The sequence below is a fragment of the Neomonachus schauinslandi genome, chromosome 2, assembly GCF_002201575.2.
Source record: "Neomonachus schauinslandi chromosome 2, ASM220157v2, whole genome shotgun sequence".
Classification (NCBI taxonomy): Eukaryota; Metazoa; Chordata; class Mammalia; order Carnivora; family Phocidae; genus Neomonachus; species Neomonachus schauinslandi.
The window spans coordinates 45,813,389-45,825,592 of NC_058404.1; positions in this window are offsets into that span (position 1 = coordinate 45,813,389).

A 12,204-nucleotide genomic window follows, 5' to 3' on the forward strand; every position below is an offset into this window, starting at 1 on the left:
GCAGTGGCCCGACTGTGCCGCGGATCACGGTTTATGGCAACCCCGAGCTGAGAGCCCACGCCTCAGCTCCGTCTCTGCAGCTGGCTTCCCCTCTGATACCTGGGAGCTTTGCTGCACTCAGGCACCCCCGTCCTTCTGTGACCCCGAGGGTCCTGAGACCACATTGTCCCCACGAGGGTTCCACTCCCCCACTTAGCCACAGGAGTGACGTCCCTCAGCGGAGCCGACTTCTAAACGTTCTGATTTTGTGCTCCACGGCTCTATCACTTGCCAGCAGTGGCTGACAGAGACCACCTCCCCCCACCGTCATTCTTCCCAAATATCACCTCAGATTCATTTCTCTGCACATCCTACCTTCCAGAAAGTGGTCGCTTTTCTGTTCAGAGACTTGCTGCTATTCTTTTCTTCTATCTCCTGTTGAGTTCGTGGGTGTTCAGAATGGTTTGATCCCTATCTAGCTGAATTCCTGGGACCAGATATAATTTAGGTCTCCTACTCCTCCTCCATCTTGCTCCTCATAACAGCCTATTTTTACAATGCAGCTTTTATTGCATAAATAAGCCTGTAGCAGTAACAGTTTAAAAAAATTTTAAGAAAGGTCCCAACAAACCAACTGTTCTAAATTGTTGATATTTTTATATATTTTTAAAATACAAACTTCAAAAGTTTCATAGGGGTATAATATGCATATTCATATTCAGAAAAGTACACAAAATTATAATGGTGCAGCTCAATGAGTTTTCACAAGGCATATATCCCATATAATACCATGTCCATTAAGAAATGTAACACTAACATTACCCTGGAAGATTCAGTCATACACCTTTGCAGTCACTAAATGTCTTCCTTCCTAAGGGATATCTTATATGATATCTAAAAGAATAGCTGAGTTTTGCCTGTTTGGGAATGCATTTCAGTAGAATCATAGAGCCTGACTTTTTTCAAAATATATTGGTGATATTTGTCCATGATTCTGCATGTGGCAGATGGTACGTTTTCATTGCCATCTAGTATTTCACTGAGTGGATATATCAAACTTTTTTCTTTTGGCAGGCAGTTAGTATCAAGGTAGATCACCTTCGTACAATCTGGGACTAAGTCGATCAGAAGCTAGTTTTCAATCTCTGTAAAGGCTGAAGTATTTTTTGTTTGCCTCTACTCACACTGTGCATTCTTTCACAGACCCCAACTAATCCTGGGGAGCTTATTAGGCTCCTCTCCTTCTTAGGGGACACTTAATTCCAATTTTTGCCTTTATAGTACTTGTGAAACTACTGAGAACCCTGCTCATCTTCTTAATGTCTTAATTGAAATCTAAACATTGCCAAGTGCCTGGAGGAGAATGTTGAGGGGAATGCCAAGCTCACTTCTGTGTACTACCTTTCTCTCTGGGATGCTAGACCTCTACTCTAGTTCTTGTTGCCTCAGCTATTCTCAAATCCCTTTAATAGATCACATCCGGAGAGATAGATAATAAATAGATGATAGATAGAGGATAAATAGATGATAGATAGATATGAAAATAGAACAGCATCTATTATATACATACATATGTATACATATGTATATAATATGTATATACTATTTGTATATATGTATATACATATGTATATACTATTTCCATGTATACATATATACATATATATCTATACATATATAATACCCAACTCCATATGCTCCCTTTTTGCATTGTTCTACTTAACATTCAGAGTAATTTTCTCCATAATTCTACTATTCAATCTCACATCCCCAGAAAATTTGTACAAAGCCTAGAGCATAAACAATTCTAAATATTTGTTGAATAAATGGGCAAACTCTACTGAACCCTCTCTCACTCCTTTTACTGATATATCTAGAAACCTTTGTTACTGCAAGCTTACCCTACATCTTCAACCTCTTAACCATCCATAGTACCTGAAATCTCACTGTCTATGAAATGACCTTGTTACCTTCCACCTATTTCAGGGATATGTTTCATATACTCCAGTATTTCATACATAAGTGGGAAAACTGCCAGTTCACCAAAGATGGTTTTAAAACTATTGCTTTTTTCACTTTTATTTCTTTTGAGTTCATTGTTGCTCAGGTATCACCTTCTAGTCTTACTCATCTTTGATATCTAATGACTTTTTATCTAACAAACATACATTAAAGCTGTGTGGCATAGTTCTTCCTCAAACCCATTTTCCTTTTCTCTGGGTCTTATAGCTAGACAGTTGTCCCAGCCTCCCTTACCACTATATGTGACCATGTGACTGAATTTGGCCAATGGAGTTCCAAGGATGTGATGTTATCATTTCCAGTTTGGCCCCATGAATGCTCCACTCTCTCTTTCTCCCTCTTCCAGGTGGATGTTGATTTCCATAGTAACACTGCAACTTACATGTGGAAAATGGCAGGCCCCCCTTCATCTTGTGTCTCTGAATGGCTTTGTGGAGCAGAGCACTCTGCTGCTGATTGGATTTCAAATAAACTATATTATGTTTATAACCACTGAGATTTGAAATTGACATGTTACTACCCTTAGAGTTACCTTTGGTGATACACCACGCTACTTCTCCATATTGGTAAATTCTGCTATAATTCTAGAAATTTTAGGATTTTAAGACCAAAAAATATACTAACATCATAGTTCTTGGACCTTACCATGAGACAGCATGGTAATGGTAACAAACTTTACTTCCATTTCAGAAAACTAGAAAACCTAACATATTCTCTAATATGAAGCTCTTGTACATCTAATTATTTCTGTGATTTGTAATCTTAGTTATTTTATCAATATTAACCAGTCTTTACCGTGTCCTTAGCTCTCCTTCCATTGTTCTCAGTAATTATTCTGAGTCCTCTCTTCTCATCTCAAACCTTCCTCTCATATTCTTAGAATAGGTTTTTTTGGGGTTTTTTTCCCCTCTAGCTCATTAAGATATCACTAGTGGAGGACTGGTCTGATACATGCTCATCCACCGAAGCTGGAAGCATTCTTGATTGGTACCTAATTCCTATCCTCTCATATTATTAGAATAGGCTTCTTCTTTGAGGCAATTGAAGCCATCTTATATTTCTCCCACAATAAAATATTTGAATTATTTTAGTTCTCATACCAAGTCCTCTTCTACCTCAGTGGCTTAGGGAGTGTATTGCAGACCCTGAAAATCATTTGAAGTAAGTCATTTAATCTCTTTGAGTCATCTGTAACATGGGAATTGAAATCTTTGAACTGACTACTTAGATCTATTATGATGATCAAAAATGGTAATATATATAGTAATCTTTACTTTTTAAGGGATTATTGCAATTTTTATTCATGATGCTGCATTATTTTCATTTCTAGTTAGACAGTGTTTAAACATGCATCCCCAATCATCAAATACACTTTATTATGAAAAATTCCAGAATGTTAAGTTGTAAGTTTTATGGGAACAAAATTCTCTGTGGTCAGGATGTTGGTCATGATTTCTTAGTTTTATGGTCATAAATTAAGCCCTATGTTTAGTAATTCCTTGGATATTGTATTCATAAGGGTACACATATGTCATTCCTCATTGCCTCCAGATGCAGCAAATAAACAATCTCCTCACTGTTATTTCCACAGTTTTAATTTACAGGCTGATATTCAACTATCTAATAAATATCATTCATAGCCCAATCAGATAGTTCAGCTTACAACTTCTTTCATGGTGTGTATGTTCAACGAACATGTTTGAACATCTATTAACTTCAAGGAGCTGTGCTTCTGAAGGATATATCAGGGGATATATCCCCTCATTTTAGGAGATGTAACTAAAATGCAATTCCCATCAGCTGACCAAATTAGAAGATGTCATCTATAAGATTCATGCATTTGCTCCAGCTGCACCTTAGAACTCATTCCAGATTCCTCTATCTCCCTCAGTTGCTACATTCAATCAGTTAACAAGACTGACAATTTTATGAGCTAAATATTTCTCAGATGTGTGCCTTCTTCTTAAGGTCTTGAGCATTTGTCTCTCCATAACTTGACCCTGCATATCACAAGTTTTATGTCACATACCTATGACTTTTAATGTTATATCAAAGTCATGGAGAACATATTATACTTCTACAAACATATGATTTTCTACATTCCCTTGGCTGTGCTCAGGTAGTTTTCTCTCACCAGAATGCCCATTCTCTTGTTTTTCTTTTTTTCCTTCCAAATTTTTATTTAAATTCTAGTTAGTTAACATATAGTGTAATATTGGTTTCAGGAGTAGAATTTAGTGATTCATCACTTACATATAACACCCAGTGCTCATGATAACAACTGCCCTCCTTAATACCCATCCCCTGCCCCCCACCCACCTCCCTCCATCAACCCTCAGTTTGTTCTCTATCATTGAGTGTCTCTTGGCTTCCCTCTCTCTCCTCTTTTTTTCCCCCTTCCCACACATTCATCTGTTTTGTTTCCTAAATTCCACATATGAGTGAAATCATATGGTATCTGTCTTTCTCTGACTGACTAATTTCGCTTAGCATAATACACTCTAGCTCCATCCACATTATTGAAAATCATAAGATTTCATTGTTTTTGATGGCTCAGTAATATTCCATGGTATATCTATACCACTTCTTCTTTATCCATTCATCATTTGATGGACACCTGGGCTCTCTCCATAGTTTGACTATTGTTGATAATGCTGCTATAAACATCGGGGTGCATGTACACCTTTAAATTTGTATTTTTGTATTATTTGGGTAAATACCTAGTGGTGCAATTATTGGATCATAGGGTAGTTCTATTTTTAACTTTTTGAGTTAACTCTGTACTGTTTTCCAGAGTGGCTGCACCAGTTTTCATTCAATCAACAGTACAAGAGGGTTCCTCTTTCTCTGCACCCTTGTCAAAATTAGTTGTTTCCTGTGTTGTTAATTTTAGCCATTCTGACAGGTGTGTCTTGGCATCTCATCATGGTTTTGATTTGTATTTCTCTGATGATGAGTGATGTTGAGCATCTTTTCATATGTCTGTTAGCCATCTGGATCTTTTCTTTGGAAAAATGTCTATTCATGTCTTCTGCCCATTTCTTAACTAGATTATTTGTTTTTTTGAGTGTTGAGTTTGATAAGTTCTTTATAGATAGTGAATAATAAACCTTTCATCAGATATGTCATTTGCAAATATCTTCTCCCATTCTATGGTCTGCCTTTTAGTTTGTTGATTGTTTCCTTTTCTGTGCAGAATCTTTTTATCTTAATTAAGCCCTAATAGTTCATTTTTGCTTTTGTTTCCCTTGCCTCCAGTGATGTGTCTAGTAAGAAGTTGCTATGGTCAAGGTCAAAAAGGCTTCAGCCTGTGCTCTCTTCTAGGATTTTGATGGTTTCCTGTCTCACATTTAGGTCTTTCTTCCATTTTGAGTTTATTTTTGTGTACAGTGTAAGAAAGTGGTCCAGTTTCATTTTTCTGCATGTTGTTGTCCCACCACCATTTGTTGAAGACACTGTCTTTTTTTCCATTGGATATTCTTTCCTGCTTTGTTGAAGATTAGTTGACCATATAACTGTAGGTCTATTTCTGGTTTTTCTATTCTGTTCCATTGATCTATGTGTCTGTTTTCATGACACTACCATATTGTCTTGATGACTACAGCTTTGTAATATATCTTGAAGTCCGGAATCATGATGACTCCCACTTTGATTTTCTTTTTCAGGATTGCTTTGGCTATTTGGGGTCTTTTGTGGTTCCATAAAAATTTTAGGATTGTTTGTTCTAACTCTGTGAAAAATTCTGTTGGCATTTTGATAGGGATTGCAGTAAATGTGTAGATTGCTTTGGTAGTATAGACATTTTAAAAATATTTTTTCTTCCAATCCATGAACATGGAATTTTTTCCTATTTCTTTGTATCCTCTTCAATTTCTTTTGTAAGTGTTCTATAGTTTTCAGAGTACAGGTCTTTTACCCTTTGGTTAGGTTTATTCCTAAGTATCTTATGGCTTTTGGTGCAATTGTAAATGGGACTGATTCCTTGGTTTCTCTTTCTGCTGCTTCATTATTGGTGAATAGAAATGTAAGATTTCCTTACACTGATTTTATATCCTGAAGCTTTGTTAAATTCATATATGAGTCCTTAGTAATTTTTTGGTGGAGTCTTTTGGGATTTCTACATAGAGTGTCCTGTCGTCTGCGAATAGAGAGAGTTTAACTTCTTCCTTGTCAATTTGAATGACTTTTATTTCTTTTTGTTGTCTGATTGCTGAGGCTAGGACTTCTGGTACTATGTTAAATAACAATGGTGATAGTGGATATCCACTATCTTGTTCCTCACCATAGGGGAAAGGCTCTCAGTTTTTCCCCATTGAGAATGATACTAGCTGTGGGTCTTTCATATATGGCATTTATGATGTTGAAATATGTTCCATCTATCCCTACTTTGTTGAGGGTTTTTATCAAGAATGGATGCTGTATTTTGCCAAATGCTTTTTCTGCATCTATTGAGAGGACTATATGGTTTTTATCCTTTCTTTTATTAATGTGGTGTATCATGTTGATTGATTTGTGAATGTTGAACCCACCTCTGCATCCCAGGAATAAATCCCACTTGATCATGGTGAATAATGCCTTTAATGTACTGTTGTATTTTATTTGCTAGTATCTTCTTGAGAATTTTTGCATCCATGTTCATCAGGGATAATGGCTTCTAATTCTCCTTTTTAGTGGGGTTTTTGTCTGGTTTTGGAATAAGGTAATGCTGGCCTTGTAGAATGAGTTTGGTAGTTTTCCTTCCATTTCTAGTTTTTGGAACAGTTTGCGAAGAATAGGTATTAGCTCTTCTTTAAATGTCTGATAGAATTTCCCTGGGAAACCATCTGGCCCTGGACTTTTGTTTGTTGGGAGATTTTTGATTACTGATTCAATTTCTTTGCTGATTATCGGTCTGTTCAAATTTTCTAAATTCTTCCTATTTCAGTTTTGGCAGTTTGTATGGTTTTAGGAATTTATCCATTTCTTCCAGATTTCCCAGTTTGTTAACATAATTTTTCATAATATTCTAATTGTTTGTATTTCTGTGGTGCTGGTTGTGATCACTCTTCTTTCATTCATGATTTTACTTATTTGGGTCCGTTCTCTTTTCTTTTTGTTAAGTCTGGCTAGGGGTTTATCAATTTTATTAATTCTTTCAAAGAACCAATTCTTTGTTTCATTGATCTGTTCTACTGGTTCTTTTTTGTTTATTTCTGCTCTAATCTTTATTATTTCCCTTCGTGTGCAGTCTTTAGGCTTTGTTTCCTGTTCTTTTTCTAGCTCCTTATGGTGTAAGGTTAGGTTGTGTATTTGAGACTTTTCTTGCTTTTAGAGGTAAGCCTGTATTGCCATATATATTCCTCTTAGGATCACCTTTGCTATATCCCAAAGATTTTGGACTGTTGTGTTTTCATTTTCATTTGCTTCCATGTAAATATTTATGCCCCCAAATTGGGAGCACCTAAATATATAAATCAATTATAACAAACATAAAAAAAACACATTGATAATAATACAGTAAGAGTAGGGGACTTTAACACTCCACTTACAGCAATGAATAGATCATCTGAGCAGAAAAATCAACAAGGAAACAATGGCTTTGAATGACACACTAGACTGGATGGACCTAACAGATATATTCAGAACATTTCATCCTATAGTAGTGGAATACACATTCTTTTCAATATCTAAGTCCTCCCCCAAGTTAGGGAAGTTTTCCAATATAATTTGCTCAAATGAACCTTCTGCTCCTTTTTCTTTCTCTTCTTCTGGGACTCCTTTCATAAGAATGTTATTATGCTTTATTGAGTTGCTGATTTCCCCAAGTCTACATTCATGATCCAATACCTTTCTTTACCTCTTTTTTTCAGCTTCATTATTTTCCATAATTTTTTCTTCTATACCACTGATTTGTTTCTTTGATTCATCCATCCTCATTGTCATTACACCCATTTGGTTTTGCATCATGGTTGTAACATTTTTTTATTTCAGCCTGACTAGTTTTTGGTTCTTTTATCTCTGCAGTTCTTTTATCTCTGCACATTCTCTAGTGTCTTCTATGCTTGTCTCAAGCCAAGCTAGTACCCTTATGATTATTGTTTTAAATTCTGTTTCAAACATCTTATTTGTATTTGCAGTGATTAAATCCCTGGCCATGACTTCTTCCTATTCTTTCTTTTTTTTTTAAATTTATTTTAATTTTTTAATTAACATATAATGTATTATTTGTTTCAGGGGTATGAATTCCCCCATCTTGTCATTTTGTCTGGGTCACTGTTTTTTGATGTGTGTGATTGTTAGGAAAGCCTGTTTTATTCCTGCTCCTGAGAGTAATGACTATGTTAAAAGAGATCCAAAACAAAACAAAACAAAACAAACAAAAAAGAAGCTAGATCCTAGGTGTGTTTTGGTCTGCTTGTTAAAAGAAGCTAGATCCAGAAAAAAATAAAATAAATAAAATAAATTTCAAAAAATTAAAAAATTGTTTTAAAAAGGAAGCTAGATCCTAGGTGTGTGTTGGCCTGTTCATTAAAAGAAGTTAGATTAAAAAAAAAAAAAAGGCGGGGGGGCAGTTAAATCCTATTTCCCCTAGAGTTGAAGGTTTAGGGCACTCTATGATCAGTTGACTTGGTGTGTGTGAGGAATTTGTGCTGGGATTCTGGGGGAGGGACAGCCTGCTCTGAATCTCAGATGAACTTGCCCTAATGAAGATGCAGCTGCAGGTCACCGGAGCGGGGGGGGGGGGGGGGGTGGGGGTGGAGGGGGCGGGGGGTACCCACGGGGAGGTGCTGTAGGACTCCATGTAAACAGCTCTGGCCTCCACTGGGTGGTGCTGTTTTGCTCCCAGAAGTCAATCAGTGCTGATGGCGATGGAGAATGGTATTGCCCCACTCTTTCATCCCTAGAGCAGGGAGCTCACTCCCACCACTCTTCAGGAAACCCTCTCAGAAGAGCAAACAATTACTCTCTTGTGTCCCAGGCTTCTGCTAGATCCCTGCCTTCACCCTGCCTGTGTCTGAGCTGTCCACCTGCCAAGCAACATAGCACTCCTGTGTTTTATCTCAGGCACAAGTGGCTGGGTTTCAAAACTCCAAATTTAGAGATCCACACAGTCTGGACTGGTGCTGATCCTCTGGGGGAGGGTCTTGCTGCACTGTTGCCAGTGCCTGTTTGTCCCAGAAATCAGTTGTGCAACCATGCAGCAATTCATAGTTTATGGTAAAGTACAGCTAAAAGCTGACATGAAGGTCTGCTGCCCTCAGGTGGTATCTTTGTTCCTATGCTAGGGCACAGGACAGCATGCTGGTGCTGCTGGTTCTTTTGCCCCTGAAGAGCCTGTGCCACCACTCTCAAATATACTTCAAGCAGCTTCCCTGTGACCCAGGGGATCCTCAGACCACGCTGCCCACTCCTGTATCTCCACCCCCCTTCTCCACTGGTGTACCACCGATCCTGCCAGGTACAACCCTGGCCATGGTGCAGACCTCCAAAACTTCAGACTCTGTGCTCTGAGTATTCAGGGATGCCTGGGTGTCTCAGTCAGTTAGGCATCTGACTCTTAATTTCAGCTCAGTTCATGATCTCAGGGTCATGGGATCAAGCCCTGCCTTGGGCTCCACTTTCAGTAGGGAGCCTGCTTGGGATTCTCTTCCTCTCCGTATGCCCCTTCCCCTATTCACATTCTCCCTCACTCTAAAATAAACAAATAAATCTTAAAAAAACAAAACAAAACAAAACAAAACTTGTGGTATTTGGCCCCTCTCCCTTTCCCAGTCAATGGTTTTGGAAAAGTTTCTCTTGTGCAATTCCCTCTATGTGCTTTCACTCTCTCTCTCTCTCTTTCTTTTTTTCTCCCTCGCTCTTCTTTCCGTGATCAAGGCTCCCTCCCCTTCATAGCACCTGCAGCTCTTCTCTCCCCCAAATCAACTCTCCACAGATCCTACCTTCCAGGATGTGACATTTTTTTTTTCTACCTCTAGTTGTGCAATTTTGCTCTTTCCATCCTCAGATCAGTTTTTTGGGCGTTCAAAATGATCTAGCTGTGTTCAAGGGATGAGGCAAGCTTTGGGTCCCCTTTACTCCTCCACCATCTTAACTACTCCTCCCTATTTGTTTTTCAGCTAATATTATCTAGTTCCCTCCACCCACCAAATTGTGGGCTTCTAAAATCTACTCCAACACAATGCACAAACTTCAACAGTCATGTATAGCATTTATACAAATTGTATCCGTTTGTAGATTTATCTTAATTAGACTTTGTTGCAGGAATACTTAAATAGTAAGGATAGTATCAGGGTCATATTGGAATGCCCAGAAATGTAGTATTAACTTAGTATAAAATCAAACTTAACATGGTCTCCATAAATATTTATCTTGCAATACTATTAGATAATTAATAAACAAAATGAAATTCCACTTAATAGAGTGAAAGTAGAATTTTAAACTGCAATAAGAGTTGCCAAAAGGTAATAAAACAGCTCCCAAATACTGAAAGACATTAATTATCAATCTAAAACTGTATTTCCAGCTAACTGCCATTAAAGAATAAGGTAAAATAGTCTCAGCAAAAATGAAAAGAAAAACATGAAAGTGCTTCTTTAAGAAAATTTTAATGACGTGTTTATCAAAGAACACAGTTAACCCAGAACAACACAGGTTTAAACTGCACAGGTCCACTTACACCTGGATTTTTTTTTTTTTGAGAAAAATATAGTACAATACTATAAATCTATTTTTTCTTCCTTATGATTTTCTTAACATTTTCTTTTCTTTTTCTTTATTGTAAGTATACAGTACATACTATCTATAACATACAAAATATGTGTTAATCAACTATGTTATCAGTAGGCTTCTCGTCAACAGTAGACTATTAGTAGTTAAGTTTTTGGGTGGTTAAAAGTTATAACCAGATTTTCAACTGCACAGGGGGTCAGCACCCATAATCACCACATTTTTCAAGGGTCAACTATATCTTTCACTAGGAAATTTCTATTTTTAAAAAAGAACTGATGTTAAAAGAACCTGTGAGCAAAGAAGGTGGTATATATATGAGTGATTTCAATTAGCATCATTTGTATAAAACACACAACTAATGATAATGACTAACTTGGGCATGAGAATCATAATAGAACTAAAATACTTGACAACAACATGTAAGGTGGCAAGGAGTGGGTTATGGATAAGAGTTAAACTGTGCCAAGGCCTTGTATTATTTGATAGTAGAGATGTTAATTAAGATTATATTCTGTTAGATTTTAATGGCAACCACTATAGGATGTATGTAGAATGTTGATCTTCTGGATCAGCAAAATAAGTATAAAATTACAAAGAAAACTTAAATGGCTCAAAAGAATATAAGAGGACAGAAAACGGGCTAGACCTAGAGAAGTAACTATAAAACTTACAATCACATCCTAGTAAGTCCCCAAAGGTATTGGGAAAATTAGCCTCAGCAGTTAAAGAGCACAGATTTCTAGATTGGGAAAACTATAAAGGGAAATGCAATTTGGTGATAACTCTCTGAGAAGTTTCGTATCAATGTATATGAAGAATCTCACATCAATTTACCTTTTTTAATTAAATAATACCATTTCTAGTAACTAGGAATTTATCCACAAGAGGTAATTAGAAGTGGCAATTGAAGAAATATACACATACTGAGACACACATAAACACAGAAATGCTTCATGCTGTGCAAAAAAAAAACAGGTTCCCAAAACCCTCTATACAATAAGAACTAAAGTTTATAAATTTTAATTTTCTTTTATTTCTTTTCTTTTCTTTTATTAGTAAATAGAAAAGATATAAAAATGCCACAATGTTAATGGAAATCCTTTCCTGATGATGGGCCTTTAGGTAGCCAACTTTTTTTTCTTAAATATTCTCTTGATATTTATGACCAAGAAAATGCATTATTTTTGTAATCAGAAAAATACTGTAATTTTTCTGCAGTAGTGTGTTTCAAATGTACTTCATATACAGGATAATTAGGTTGAGGCTCATAGTGCCGAGAGAATGTACACTGTGCATTTCTTTATAGTCTTACATGTGTATGTGTCATGCATGTATGTGTATTACCTTGTACAAATTTTATAAGAAGCTTGAGGTAGGTGTTGTTATTATCTGTTTTTACAGATAAGGAGACTAAAAGTCAGAGAAATTACAATATGCAAGTTTGTAAGACTTTACCTAGTACTTGCTTTATAGATTCTGTGTTCTCTGCGC